Genomic DNA, 16,777 nt, shown 5'->3' with positions numbered 1-16,777 from the left:
TGACTATAAGTGTGTTGCTTGATTTCAAATATTTGAAAATGTTCTAATTTTATTTTTGTCATTTATTTTTAATTTCATTATGATCCAAGAATACACACTGTATATTTTTAATCTTAAATCAATTGGTACTTGATTTACAGCATACAGTCTATTTTTAGTATATGTTTTATATGTACCTGAGATGAATATGTATACTGAAGGTGTTCCAGGTGGTATGTTGTAAATGTCAATTTCATCACATTGGTTACTATTATTGACCAATTTTTGTACATCCTTACTGATTTCTGTCTTGATGCTCTAATTTTTAAAAAAATGTTATAATTGTAAAATATCCCTCTTTATCTCTGATAATACTTTCTTGAAACCTACTTCATTTGCTATTAACATGGCTTTCTTATGATTTTGTGGTGGCTTTGCCTATCTTTTCCCAGTCTATCATTTTCAACCTGGCTATGTCTTCACATATGCTTTTAGTGTGACTTATCCCTAAAACCAGTCTGGCAATATGTTTCTTTTAATTGAAGTGTTTAGTCCATATATATCAAATAACATTATTGTTATATTGAGTCTAAATCAATCATCTGGCTATGTGTTTCCTAAAAGTTCTATCTGGTATTTTGCTCCATTCTTCCTTCTTTTTTGTCCTAGTTGAGGACTTCACATTATTTCATTTGATCTCCCCTTGTAATCTATTAGCTATACTTTGTTTTATTTCTCAATGGTTGCTACTCAAGTCAATATATCTTAACATGTATAATTTCATTTGCCAAATTTGCTAATATTTTACTTCTGTGAATATCAGTATTTATTGCCCTAAACAGACATTTTTAAGTAAGAAAAACATAACCATTTTATGTACGCATATATTTATTCTCAATTGTCTTAATCTTTTCTTGCATATGGGTGCCCTTAATTGTCTATGTTTTTTCAGCTTGAAAAGATGTTATTTGCTTTTACATGACAGATTATTTTAGTTTTTATTCCCTCCCTCCAAGAGGATTTATCCTTCTTCTATTAAAGATGTTTGGAGAGGGCATATAGAATACTAGGTTCACAGCTCCTTTCACTACCATCCCCAGTACTTAGAAGATGCCTTTCTATTTCATGGCTTTCATTTTTTTCTGATAATAAGTGAGTTATCATCCTTATTGTTGTTAAATCCTTATTATTGTACCATTATATTCAACTGCTTTTATCATTTTTGTTCTTTATTTTGTATTTAATAGTCTGACTATAATGCACACAGGTGTGTTTTTCTTTTTTGCTTTTGTTTTTGCTTAGAGTTTTGTGGATTTTAGGTTTGTGGGGTTCAATGTATTCTGTCATTTTTAGATATATTTCACTATTATATCTTCAAATATTTATATTTTCTCTATCCTCTCCTCTGCTTATACATATTATACATATTATCATTTGGTATTATGATACAGGCCCTTTTTTTGACGTGCATCCTTGCTATGCTGCCCAGACTGGTGTTGAACTGGGCCCAAGTGACCCTCTCATCTCAGCTCCAAAAGTGCTGGGATTACAGATGTGAGCCACCTGGCCATGATACAAGACTAACGTTCTCTATTATGATTTTTTTATTTTCATATATTCTGTGTTTCAGTTCAAATAATGTCTAGTGATGTGTTTTTGTATCTGCTTGCCAACTTAAATTAACCAAAAGGGTCAGAATCAAATTTAAAAAGCTCATTCCAGTACAATGTGTGAGAATAGATCATCCAGAAACTCCCCTTCCAAAGCAATGGAGTCAGCCTTTCAAAGCAGAGAAGTTAAGGTTTCATTTTATAGGCAGCGACAAAGGAGTTTTTAGCAAGATTACAACAGTATTCACATAAATTTGGCGTGTAATTATGGCAATTTGTCTGGTTATAGGCAGTACTTCATTTAGGAAGTGAACATTTAACATGTTTTACACAGGATGTAATAAAAATGGGTTTTCTGTCATCTTGTCTCAGCAAAGCAAGACAACAAAGAGGAAGTTAATCTATAACAAGGGTCATTAATTAGGAAAGCAGGAGGTTTTTGGCCCTTACATCATTTAATTCTCTCCAGTCATTGTACAGAATAAAAAAATAAGAAAGCTAGTTAACCTATAATCTGAGAACAGAAGCTGCAACCATATGTGACTCAGATCACAGTCACATCTTTCTCAAGGCTTAAAGTGCTTGGGGGAATTCCAGCATCTTTTATATTTTATTTGTTTTCACATGTTGATTCATTTTTCTACTATGTCCAGTCCATCCAATGATCTTTTATACTGTAGATGATATATTATTCTCTTGTAATAATTCCATGTGGCTCCTTTTTAGATTTTTTCATCTCTGCTTTGACTCTCCATCTGTTCACCTATTTTCACCATATTTTCCTAATTCCTCTTGTATATGTATAAAGCCCATTTTCTGTTTATGAAATCTGGTTTAAAGAATTTCGTTGCTAATTCCAGTATCTGGGTCATCTGTAGGTCTATTTCTGTTTTCTTCTTTATTTAATTTTGTGTTCAATTTTCCTGCAGTAAATTTTAGCTGCACACTGGACATTATGCATACCATGTTGTATAAAATCTGTATTATTCCATCCTTTTTTAAAAAATGTATTTTGTTTCAGTAGGGAATTAAAAGTTTGATTTGGTCTGACTTAAGCTCTGTTTTAAGTGGGGCTGTTAAGAATACCGGTTTTGCTCTTAGAATGAGGATATAGCTTTTTATCTTTACATGTAAGGCATGGTTCTTCTGGGATTTCGGTGCAAATCCCAAGGTGTTTACTGAAACCCTCTAACTTGATACTTGAACCCCAAATATTTCTCAAACATGGAGCTGCTTTAATTTCTGTCCAAGTCTTTATTCTCCCAGATGTAGCTTTCTTCTGGGTTTTTGTAGGTCTTGCACCCTGAAGGCTCCAAGGTATACTAATGATTCCTTTGGAGAAAAACTATTGAATTCCAAAACTCACAGAATTTGCTTCCTTTTATAAAAAGGATTGTTTCTTTTCTAGTTTCCAGTGCTTTAGACAATTATTTTATAGCAGTTGTTTTAATAATTGTTTATTATTGTATTAGCAGAATAATTAATATGAATCAAGTTTCTCTACCTTTATTGAAACGAGAGCTTTTGAGTATTAATCTTAAACATTGCTTAAATTAATAAAGCACTTTCCATAAGAGCCAGTAACTATGTTTTGCATGTATTGCTAATTTAATTACCCCAAAGCGTCTTGTAAGATACATACTATTATTATGCCTGCTTTTCAGATGAGAAGAGTGAACCATAGAGAATGAGGGTTCCTTCCCCAAAGCACATAACTGAAAGAACTGCCCTGGGAATTTCAGTTCTAGAGTTTAAAGACAGTCAATGTGGCTGTGATCTCTTTACATTGCATTTATTCCTTGCTACCAAAAAGTCATTAAAATGTATCTATATTGTTATTTCCATGGCTCAAACACAAAGATGTTCACTAAGATATTTTCTTTGGCTCTGTAGAAATACCACACAACTAAATATTTGTAATGGTTGAGTATGATGTCTGCCTTGTGACTCCTTCGTATTTAGTAACTTATTAGACTGTTACAGTCTCTCAGATATACATCCAATACCATTTGAATTGTGGATTTTTCCTTAAATTGTATTAACTCAAAGTAGCTATAATTGCATTTCCCCGTGAATTGGTATTTTCAACCAACTTCATACTAAAGGTTAATTTTCAACTGAGGCAAATAGAAAATATGTATTAGATTGACTTACCTTAATTTTTATCAGAGTTCTGACATCTCTGCATTGTTTCATAGATGAGAGTTTTTATACCTGAAAATAGATATGGACGAAGTCTTTCCTTATGTATATGTAAAACATGAGAGCACAGAAGTAAAGCGACATTGCCTAATGTCACACAGTTCTTTAGGGGCAGATTTAGAACTCAGGTAATAAATTTACCTCTGTTTGGAATTTTAAAAACTCATTCTCACATTTAAAAGAAAGTGTAACAAAAATTATTTATTAATAAAATAGTAGAAATCCCTTGCCTATGTCCATTTCACCTCTGAAATAGTGTTGATTAACTCACTGGGTTTCCACAAAATGGCTGCTTTGAATTGAATTTACATTAAATATCATCACAGCATTTCATTTTCTCCGGGCACACTGGCTCCTTAAAAATTCTTAATAACTGCTTTTCTTTATTATGAAATTTTACATTCTTTCAATTGTTCCACTCAATCATATATTTCTTTATCAACTATTTCATGGACATACATAGCCCAATCTAATTATGTATTGGTAGATAATAAAAGCCTTTTAGTGCTATATTCTAGAAAACTGGGGGAAAATCACCCAAAATCTCCAGATGTCACTTTGGGAGAGCCATTTCTCTTTAAATAAGCTATAGCACCTGGATGTCAGATACACTCAATGTGTTGTTCACTTGTGTTCATAACTTGTTAGGTATACTATAGTTTATATTTCATCCTAATGGTATTATAAGCACACAGTATCATTCTCAAAGTTGGTGGTGATATCATCATAAGGTGATGATATCATCATCATAACAGCAATCAATCATAAGGTTTGCTCCTCGTCTTTAGAGTACAAATTCATTGTTCTTTTTATTTTTATGCAATGGCAATATTTTGGCCCAGAGAGGTGAAGTGATTTTCTTAAAGTTAAACAGATTGTGAGTGAGGATAAAAATTGAAATCCTATTCATGTTTCATACAGGGTACAAGTCTTCTATGAGATACGTATCTTCTCATTATGTGTATGTCACTGTGTGGTCAAGATTTTATAAGCTATCCTGAGAGGTTAGTAAGTCCCACAGGCTTATCCAGAGTATTATTGGCGACTGTTTTGACCAGGCAAGCGGGGGCAAAAAACAAACATTACCCCGTCAGAAAAATGTGGGAGAACTGTAGTATACAAGCTCAAGCAGGGAGTTTTTTAGTGCCGAAATTATCTGAAGTTGTCATATGATAATATGCAAATACATACCTGAAAGGGAGATAGAGCTATTTCCCAGCATTATTTGACAAGAGATATTTTTTCTCCAAAGAGTATCTATTGCAGTAAATATTTTAAAGAATACATTTAGAAAAAAATATTCTTTGTAGGTTTAGCTTCTCACACAATTCCCAGGACATTGTGGCCACTTAATACAATTTTGCAGAAAGAATAAATGGTCATTAAAATTGTATGTACATTCATAATAATTTACATTTAAGGTTCATCCATTATAAAATCCTGGGTTCAGAAAATGTCACCAAGGGCCATCTTGTGGGATAAGGAGATAGTTTATCTTTATGATAGTGACCTCAGCAGATGAAGATATATTTAAGACTTTTAGCTTCACTCTATATACTGATGAGGCATCATCACTCTTCATCTCATTTAACTGTTGTCTTTTAAAGTAACTGTCTTCTACAAGATTAATAGAACCCATTATTGTATGTGAAATTTTAACGGGGTTTAAACAGCTGCAGAAACAACATCACCTGGGAAAATTGCCATGTAATTTTCAGAGATAAAAGTTTGTGAATTGGCAGTACTTTAAAGTTTCTGTCATCCAGAGAGTGAATTTAAAAAATAAATAAATAGGTTAGCTACTTTTATTTTCCTGGAAGCATTGATTTTATGTGCCAATGGAATAAGATATTATGTTAAAATATGTTAGACAAGAAAACACAACTAGTAGCAATTGTGTTTGCTAAATTTATGCACAAAAGGAAAAATTCATTCCTATTATTGAATGAAATACATTTTCTAAAAGAACTGTCTACAGTATGGCATGGGGTTTGAGAGGGTGTCCTGCTACATTCAGTAGAGGACAATAAAGATGGACACAGGTTATGTGCTAGAAAGACTGATTACCTGATGTACCAGCATACCATTGATGATGAATTTAAGTATATATGTGTATATATTATTTTCTCCTCTTCCAATAACTTGATTTTTGTTGGGCTCCACTTCTAACGTGTGTGTGTGTGTGTGTGTGTGTGTGTGTGTGTGTGTGTGTTTGTTTCATATTTTAGTTTAGTTGCAGTCCTGGAAATGAGAGTCAAAACAAAAAAATAGACAAGCATGATATTGTCTGTTGTAATCCTTCAATTCAATGGCCTTTGATACTGCAAAAACTCAAATATAAATATAGTCAAATATACTGCAAAGAATATAAGATAAAATTCCTTCTCTCAAGGAGCTTGAAATCTAATGAGGGAGAAAAAGTATATGAAAATCACTATAATGAAAGGCAGAAAGTGGTAAGTCATTTTTAAACAAGAACAAACTACCATGAAGTTTTCAAATAGGGACAAATCACATTTTACTGTGCAAAAATCAGGGAAGGCACCATAGAGGTGGGTAGGTTTGGAAACTTGATCTAGTGAGAAAATTAGTATTATAGGGGATTTGTTCAGGGTTTCATAAAAGCCTAAAGCAGAGTTCCTGACACTTATAAGCCTGTAATCCCAGCACTTTGGGAGGCCGAGGCGGGTGGATCACGAGGTCAACAGATCGAGACCATCTTGGTCAACATGGTGAAACCCCGTCTCTACTAAAATTACAAAAAATTAGCTGGGCACGGTGGCGCGTGCCTGTAATCCCAGCTGCTCAGGAGGCTGAGGCAGGAGAATTGCCTGAACCCAGGAGGCGGAGACTGCGATGAGCCGAGATCGCGCCATTGCACTCCAGACTGGGTAACAAGAGCGAAACTCCGTCTCAAAAAAAAAAAAAAAAAAAGATACCACTTCTTCCATGAAGTCCTTTCTGATTAGAATATAATAATGGAATATAATGAAAACTAATCTCAGTGCACTTGAACACAGCATAGAATGTGGGGATGAAACTATGAAACAGAAGGTATATTGGACCCAAAATATTAATCTGAAGCCAGTTGAATGGTGACTTTTATCAACTAGAGAAATAGCATTGAGGTTTTTAAAGTAAAAGATGACTTTATTAAGGTTAATCTGTAAACATTGGTTATGAAATTAAAGTAGAGGGAAAATGAACTAGGAGCAAAAAATAATAATGATAGTGCAATGATTCAAGAAAATGATCCTCAACTTAGGTACAGTAATTATGAACTGAACAAAAGTGTACAACAGTTTTTTCAAAATGGAAAAGACAAAACGCTTAATAAGTAGTGCAGAAAGGGAGACAAGCAAACAATAAACCCTATGCCAAATAAGCACCAGAGAAAAGAAAACCAATTGAAGGAAAGCAGACAATGTGTTAAAGGTTTAGCAATAACCTTAACACGTTGGCAAGACTTCCAGGTACAGTGTTTGGAAAGGAGGATGGAAATGTGGACAAGAATTATCCACATGAAGCCAATACTTAATAACTAGCATGGTACAGGTCATCAGCAAGAATGCATGGACACTGGACAATCAGAACTCTTGCTGGCTATAAGTAGCTGGCATAGTTGTAACAGTGAAGTATGCAGGAAGATCCACCTCGGATTGATGGAAGAGAAATTCAGTTCATCTTTTGAGAAAGGATACAGCAAAAATGATTGAGAGAAAGCTATGGAGAACATTTATATAAAAAGTCATTAGAAGTAGAGCCCAACAAAAGTCCAGTTATTGGAGAAGGAGAAAATAAAACTCAATAGACATACTTAATGCTTCTAGCTACTCTCTACGTGTGTGTGTGTGTGTGTGTGTGTGTGTGTGTGTGTGTGTGTGTGAAAAGACATCATAATTCACTGTCTCTCATTCTCTACTTGATTCATGCATGTGACTTGCCCCTAAACTACATGGGAAGAATTTGATGTAAGATAACTTGTCTTCTAGGTCATTCCTTGTAGTGTTTTAGGTAAGTCTTCATAAATGTGCAAGATTTAAATCTTAAATTGACAAATAAAATGTATAAATGTCCGAGATTGCTTCTCAAGATGGCGCTGTGAGAACAACCCAGGATTGGAGTTCTCGTTGTGTCTGCGGAGAGGTGAGTCTGAGCTGCATTTCCAGACTGATCTTTGTTGCTCACGGAACGGGGAAATTCCCAAGTGAAGAGGAGACGCAGGACACCAGGCAGATATTCCGCCTGGCGAAGCCGGCAGCCGGGGTGGCGGCGGCCGGCCCTACCCAGCGCTCCCCACAGGGCGCACTTGTCCGGGTGCCCCGTTGAACCAGCAACTGGAGACGTGAGAGGGCTGGACTTGAGACTGAGCTAGACTTGAACAGTGGGCCAGCCCAGGGGATTGCAGGAACAGAGCGTTAGGATTGGCCCAGTGGGACGAACAAAACCGCGATTTCAAACAAGCCCCGTGCAGATGGCCCGAGACGCTCTGAGGGGGAGGGGTGGCCACCATTACCGAGGTAACCCGCCCCAACTGAGATACATGCCCATTGCTGACGCAGCCAGCCGTTGCCGAGGCAACCCGTCCCTACTGAGATACACGCCCACTGCTGACGCAGTCTGCCGTCGCCGAGGCAACCCGCTACAACAGAGAAACTCCGCCGCAGGGCGTGGCGGAGAACAGCAGAATAGCGGAGCCAGGGCGAGCCTCACAACAGCAGGGCGGAGCCTCGGCAGGCAAACAGTGGCTAGTCTGCATCCTAGCTGGGCAGGACCTCAACGGACATCCAAAAATAAAGCCCAAACCCCTCAACACAGAGCATTTGAGAAAAAAAAGGGTTTTTTTAATGAGCTCTGTTGCAGCAGAATCAAACATAGCAGCCTAACAGCCCTGAATGAACAACACAGCTCACAGCTCAGCAACTAAAACCCTATAAAGTACAAACTGTCTCCTCAAGCAGCTCCCTGACCCCTCTATATCCAAAAGACTGACATTAGGCAGGCACCATCCTGGGACAAAGATAGCAGAAAAAGAAACTGGTAGCACCCTCGCTGTGCCACAGCTGCTAGAGGTGCACCCCAGACAAGCAGGGTCTGGAGCAGACCTCAGCACTCGTACAGCGAAGGGCCTAGAACGGTAGAAGGAAAACCAAGCAACAGAAATACTTCATCATCAACATTCAGGGTGTCCACTCAGAGACCCAATCAAAAAGTCAGCAACTACGCAGACGACCAGTGGACAAATCCGCAAAGATGGGAAGAAACCAGCGCAAAAAGGAGGAAAACACCCGAAACCAGAACACCTCGCCTCCTAGAAAGGACCAAAACTCCTCACCAGCAAGGGAACAAAGCTGGACGGAGAATGACTGTGATGAAATGACGGAATTAGACTTCAGAAGATGGATAATGAGAAACTTTGGTGAGCTAAAAGATCATGTATTAAATCAATGCAAAGAAACTAAGAACCTTGAGAAAAGATTTGAGGAAATGATAACAAGAATGGATAACTTAGAGAGGAATATGAATGAATTAAAGGAGCTGAGAAACACAATACGAGAACTTCGCGAAGCATGCACAAGTTTCAATAGCCGAATTGACCAAGCAGAAGAAAGAATATCTGAAGTCGAAGACCAACTCAATGAAATAAAACGAGAAACCAAGACTAGAGAAAAAAACGCAAAAAGGAATGAACAAAGTCTCCAAGAAATGTGGGACTATGTGAAAAGACCTAACCTACGTTTGATAGGTGTACCAGAAGGGGACGAAGAGAATGAATCCAAGCTGGAAAATACTCTTCAGGACATCATCCAGGAAAATTTCCCCCACCTAGCAAGACAGGCCAACACTCAATTGCAGGAAATTCAGAGAACACCACAAAGATATTCCGCAAGAAGAGCAACCCCAAGGCACATAATCGTCAGATTCAATAGGGTTGAAATAAAGGAGAGAATACTAAGGGCAGCCAGAGAGAAAGGTCGGGTCACCCAAAAAGGGAAGCCCATCAGACTCACAGCAGATCTCTCGGCAGAAACACTACAAGCCAGAAGAGAGTGGGGGCCAATATTCAACATTCTTAAAGAAAAGAACTTTCAACCCAGAATTTCATATCCAGCCAAACTGAGCTTCAGAAGTGAAGGAAAAATAAAATCCTTTGCGAACAAGCAAGTACTCAGAGATTTTGTCACCACCAGGCCTGCTTTACAAGAGCTCCTAAAAGAGGCACTACACATAGAAAGGATCAACCAGTACCAGCCATTCCAAAATCACACTGAATGCTAAAGAGCATCAACATAATGAAGAATCTACAACAACTAACAGGCAAAACAGCCACTTAGCATCAAAATGGCAGTATCAAATTCACACATAACAATATTAACCCTAAATGTAAATGGACTAAATGCACCAATCAAAAGACACAGACTGGCAAATTGGATAAAAAGCCAAAACCCATCAGTGTGCTGTATCCAGGAAACCCATCTCACATGCAAGGATACACAAAGGCTCAAAATAAAGGGATGGAGGAAGATTTACCAAGCAAATGGAAAGCAAAAAAAAGCAGGAGTTGCAATTCTCATCTCCGATAAAATAGACTTTAAAGCAACAAAGATCAAAAGAGACAAAGAAGGCCATTACATAATGGTAAAAGGATAGATACAACAAGAAGAGCTAACGATCCTGAACATATATGGACCCAATGCAGGAGCACCCAGATACATAAGGCAAGTTCTTAAGGACTTACAAAAGGACTTAGACTCCCACACAATAATGGTGGGAGACTTTAACACTCCACTGTCAATACTAGACAGATCAACCAGACAAAAAATCAACAAGGATATCCAGGGCTTGAACTCAGACCTGGAGCAAGCAAACCTGATAGACATTTACAGAACTCTCCACCCCAAATCCACAGAATACACATTCTTCTCAGCACCACATCACACCTACTCTAAAATTGACCACATAATTGGAAATAAAGCACTGCTCAACAAATGCAAAACAACTGCAATCATAAAAAACAGCCTCTCAGACCATAGTGCAATCAAGTTAGAACTCAGAATTCAGAAACAGACCCAGAACCACACAGCTTCATGGAAACTGAACAACTGGCTCTTGAATGTTGACTGGGTAAACAACGAAATGAAGGCAGAAATAAAGAAGTTCTTCGAAACCAATGAGAACGAAGACACAACGTGCCAGAACCTCTGGGACACATTTAAAGCAGTCTCTAGAGGAAAGTATATAGCAATAAGTGCCCATATGAGGAGAATGGAGAGATCCAAAATTGACACCCTATCATCAAAATTGAAAGAGCTAGAGGACCAAGACCAAAAAAACTCAAAACCCAGCAGAAGACAAGAAATAACTAAGATCAGAGCTGAGCTGAAGGAGATTGAGACACAAAAAACCCTTCAAAAAATCAATAAATCCAAGAGCTGGTTTTTTGAAAAGATCAACAAAATAGACAGACCACTAGCCAGATTGATTAAAAATAAAAGAGAGAACAACCAAATAGATGCAATAAAAAATGATAAAGGGGAAATCACCACAGATTCCACAGAAATTCAAACCATCATCAGAGAATATTACAAACAACTCTATGCGCATAAACTAGTAAACCTGGAAGAAATGGACAAATTCCTGGATTCCTGTGTCCTCCCAAGCCTAAACCAGGAGGAAGCTGAAACTATGAATAGACCAATAACAAGGTCTGAAGTTGAGGCAGCAATTAAGAGCCTACCACACAAAAAAAGCCCAGGTCCAGACGGGTTCACAGCCGAATTCTACCAGACACACAAGGAAGAGCTGGCACCATTTCTTCTAAAACTATTTCAAACAATCCAAAAAGAGGGAATCCTTCCCAAATCATTTTATGAGACCAACATCATTCTGGTACCAAAACCCGGCAGAGACCCAACAAGAAAAGAAAACCTCAGGCCAATATCCATGATGAACATAGATGCAAAAATCTTCAATAAAATATTGGCAAGCCGATTGCAACAGCAAATCAAAAAACTTATTCATCATGATCAAGTAGGATTCATCCCGGGGATGCAAGGCTGGTTCAACATACGCAAGTCTATAAATGTAATTCATCACATAAACAGAACCAAAAACAAAAACCACATGATTATCTCAATTGACGCAGAGAAGGCATTTGACAAAATTCAACAGCCCTTTATGCTAAAAACCCTCAATAAACTCGGTATCGATGGAACGTATCTCAAAGTAATAAAAGCTATTTATGACAAACCAACAGCCAATATCATACTGAATGGGCAAAAACTGGAAGCATTCCCTTTGAAATCTGGCACTAGACAAGGATGCCCTCTTTCACCACTCCTATTCAATATAGTACTGGAAGTTCTAGCCAGAGCAATCAGGCAAGAAAAAGAAATAAAGGGTATTCAAATAGGAAAGGTGGAAGCCAAATTGTCTCTATTTGCAGACGACATGATAGTATACCTAGAAGACCCCATTGCCTCAGCCCAAAAGCTCCTGAAACTGATAAGCAACTTTAGCAAAGTCTCAGGATATAAAATCAATGTGCAAAAATCACAAGCATTCGTCTACACCAATAACAGACTTAAAGAAAGCCAAATCAAGAGCGAACTGCCATTCGCAATTGCTACAAAAAGAATAAAATACCTTGGAATACAACTCACAAGGAACGTAAGAGACCTCTTCAAGGAGAACTACAAACCACTGCTCAACGAAATCAGAGAGGACACAAACAGATGGAGAAACATTCCATGTTCATGGTTAGGAAGAATTAATATCGTGAAAATGGCTATACTGCCCAAAGTAATTTACAGAATCAACGCTATCCCCATCAAGCTACCATTGACTTTCTTCACAGAACTGGAAAAAACCACCATGAACTTCATATGGAACCAAAAGAGAGCCCACATAGCCAAGTCAATTCTAAGCAAAAAGAACACAGCGGGGGGCATCACACTACCGGATTTCAAACTATACTACAAGGCTACAGTAATCAAAACAGCATGGTACTGGTACCAAAACAGAGATATAGACCAATGGAACAAAACAGAGGCACCGGAGGCAACACAACATACATACAACTATACAATCTTTGATAAACCTGACAAAAACAAGCAATGGGGCAAGGATTCCATGTTTAACAAATGGTGTTGGGAAAACTGGCTAGCCATGTGCAGAAAGCAGAAACTGGACCCCTTCCTGACACCTTACACTAAAATTAACTCCAGATGGATTAAAGACTTAAACATAAGACCTGGCACCATAAAAACCCTAGAAGGAAATCTAGGCAAAACTATCCAGGACATAGGAGTAGGCAAGGACTTCATGACCAAAACACCAAAAGCATTGGCAACAAAAGCCAAAATAGACAAATGGGACCTAATGAAACTCCACAGCTTCTGCACGGCAAAAGAAACAGTCACTAGAGTGGATCGGCAACCAACAGAATGGGAAAAAATTTTTGCAGTTTACCCATCTGACAAAGGGCTGATATCCAGAATTTACAAAGAACTCAAACAGATTTACAGGAAAAAAACAAACAAGCCCATTCAAAAGTGGGCAAAGGATATGAACAGATACTTTACGAAAGAAGACATATTTGAGGCCAACAATCATATGAAAAAATGCTCATCGTCACTGATCATCAGAGAGACGCAAATCAAAACCACATTGAGATACCATCTCACGCCAGTTAGAATGGCGATCATTAAAAAATCTGGAGACAACAGATGCTGGAGAGGATGTGGAGAAAAAGGAACACTTTTACACTGTTGGTGGGAGTGTAAATTAGTTCAACCATTGTGGAAGATGGTGTGGCGATTCCTCAAGGCCTTAGAAATAGAAATTCCATTTGACCCAGCAATCCCATTACTGGGTATATATCCAAAAGACTATAAATCGTTCTACTATAAGGACACATGTACACGAATGTTCATTGCAGCACTGTTTACAATAGCAAAGACCTGGAATCAACCCAAATGCCCATTGATAATAGACTGGATTGGAAAAATGTGGCACATATACACCATGGAATATTATGCAGCAATCAGAAATGATGAGTTTGTGTCGTTTGTAGGGACATGGATGAATCTGGAGAACTTCATCCTCAGCAAACTGACACAAGAACAGAAAATGAAACACCGCATATTCTCACTCATAGGTGGGTGATGAAAAATGAGAACACATGGACACAGAAAGGGGAGTACTAAACACTGGGGTCTATTGGGGGGAAAAGGGGAGGGCCAGTGGGAGGGGGAGGTGGGGAGGGATAGCCTGGGGAGAAAAGCCAAATGTGGGTGAAGGGGAGAAGAAAAGAAAGCACACTGCCATGTGTGTACCTACGCAACTGTCTTGCATGCTCTGCTCATGTACCCCAAAACCTATAATCCAATAAAAAATTAAAAAAAAAAAATGTATAAATGTCCTAAATGTGTTATACAGTTTGTGTCACCATAACATGAGTTTGACTAAACAAATGCAAAAACATCCATTTTACACAAGAAGCTCAGAGAGATTAAATGAATTGTATTTGATATAATTAGTGGAGGATTCAGGGCTTCATCAAGGCCAGCCAGTTCATTGTTCAGTACTCTTTTCCAAATGCTCTGCTGGTTTATATTCTATTCCTTTTTTTTTTTTTCAAGTACATCAGGTAATCCGAATTTTTCTAATACTTACTCTGTGCAGTCCTTTACCAAATATAGCAGAACGCCCTCCCAGCCCCCATGCCATACTGTAGAAAATTATTCCAGGGACTTAAGTTTCTGTGTCCTTTCTTTATGCTGTTAAGGGCTGGGCACAGTGACTTCACATCTGTAATCTCAGTGCTTTGAGAGACAGAGACGAGATGATTACCTAGGACAGAAGTTCCAGACTAGCCTGAGCAACATAGCAAAACCTTGTCTTCATTAGCAGGGCATGGTGGCCCACACCTGTAGTCTCAGCTACTAGAGAGCCTGAGGCAGAGGATCACTTAAGCACAGGAGTTCAAGGTTACAATGAGCTATGATCACAACCACTGTAGTCAGCTTGGACAACAGAGTGAGACCTTCTCTCTAAAATAAATAAATAAATACAAAAATAATGAATAATAAGTTCAAATAACTTTCTAAAAAATAGGATTTTCTTTTTTGTTATTGTTGTATTGTATTTATGTTTTAATCATACTATACATTAGTGGTGTCCAATCCTTTTCCCATTGCTGGATAGTAAAAGATGATATATATCAACATCAAAATCAACGAAACACATCTGCCAGGATAGTGAAATTGTTGCTTCAGACAATGTCTTAATACATTTAAGATAGAAGGCTTTCCTGAGTCCCCAGGTCTTCACTTTGTTTAATGTTCTTGGCTCTTCTTTTCTGAGGACTGTCAAAAAGCAATTGGATTGATCTTGTACTATAGGAAAAGTATCCTTTTCCACTTAGGAAATGTTATCAGAATCATACATGAAAACGGACCTAGCTAGTGAGTCAAAATGTTGGAAGGAGAACTACATTGACATTGGCCCTCTGCATCTTTGCTACAGAATCAAAATCTCCTGTCTCCTAAGGCATATTTCAAAGTTTTCAGTTTAGGCCAGCATTTGTCTGGTAGGCTCACAGTGCTTGGAAGTGAAATCTTTTAGAGCTAGGCTTAGGAAATAAATATTTAAACATATTTTGCTTTTTTTTGTATAGCCACAGGCTTATTTATAGGAGTATAAATGTCACATATACATACATTTACACTTACATGGGTATGTGCTTTCTGTACTTGATGTTTAATGCACATACCCTCATAAAATGCATCACCATAAAATGAAACTTTAACACGCCTGCTGAATCAGCACTTTCATATTCTGGTGTAATGCCTGAATATAGATATATAACAAATATTTGATAAAACCTCAGGCTACTGAGCAAGAAGGGTTATTGTAAGGGGCTCTTTATGGTATTAATATTATAGAATATTTTATCTGAAAGGGAATAGAGGTCACTAATATCATTTTATAAATGCAAAAACTGAAATCTTTGCATATATATGTAGATATTTTGTTTATTTGTTTATTGTACTTCAGGTTCTGGGGTGCATGTGCAGATCATGCAGGATTGTTGCATAGGTACACACACAGCAACGTGGTTTGCTGCCTCCATTCCCCCACCACCACCCCGCCGTCCCTCCCTTGGCCCCCACCAACAGACCCCAGTGTGTGATGCTCCCCTCTGTGTTCATGTGTTCTCATTGTTCATCAACTGCCTATGAGTGAGAACATGCCATGTTTCATTTTCTGTTCTTGTGTCAGTTTGCTGAGAATTATGGTTTCCAGATTCATCCATGTCCCTACAAAGGACACACACTTATCATTTTTTATGGCTGCATAGTATTCCATGGTGTATATGTGCCACATTTTTCTGGTCCAGTCAATCGTTGATGGGCATTTGGGTTGGTTCCAAGTCTTTGCTATTATAAACAGTGCCACAATGAACATATGTGTGCATGTGTCTTTATAATAGAATGACACATTACTGGGTATATACCCAGTATATTGCTGGGTCAAATGGAATTTCTATTTCTAGGTCCTTGAGAAAGCACCACACTGTCTTCCACAATGGTTGAACTAGTTTACACTCCTATCAACAGTGTAAAAGTGTTTCTATTTCTCCACATCCTCTCCAGCATCTGTTGTCTCCAATTTTTTAATGATCACCATTCTAACTGGTATGAGGTGGTATCTCAATGTGGTTTTGATTTGCATTTCTCTAATAATCAGTGATGATGAGCATTTTTTCACATGTTTGTTGGCCTCATATATGACATCTTTTGAAAAGTGTCTCTTCATATCCTTTGCCCACTTTTGGATGCGTTTGTTTGTTTTTTCTTGTAAATCTGTTTTAGTTCTTTGTAACTTCTGGATATTAGCCCTTTTTCAGATGGGTGGATTGCAAAAATTTTTTCCCATTCTGTTTTAAGAAGCATGGGATTAAAAAAAAAAAAAAAGAAGCA

General features: G+C 37.7%; 1 long non-coding RNA gene across 1 annotated transcript in view; it reads right to left on the bottom strand.

Moving 5' to 3' along the window:
* Positions 1-3,742: 3,742 nt before the first annotated feature.
* The window catches only part of LOC144580715 (uncharacterized), a 61,894-nt gene continuing 48,859 nt past the window's right edge, over positions 3,743-16,777 (bottom strand). The window contains exon 3 of the long non-coding RNA XR_013530710.1: positions 3,743-3,803. This is a non-coding gene — a long non-coding RNA (uncharacterized LOC144580715). The remainder of the gene's footprint in view (positions 3,804-16,777) is intronic.

Source organism: Callithrix jacchus, chromosome 2 (genome assembly GCF_049354715.1).
Source record: "Callithrix jacchus isolate 240 chromosome 2, calJac240_pri, whole genome shotgun sequence".
Lineage (NCBI taxonomy): Eukaryota > Metazoa > Chordata > Mammalia > Primates > Cebidae > Callithrix > Callithrix jacchus.
This window is presented reverse-complemented; position numbering and strand designations above follow the sequence as displayed.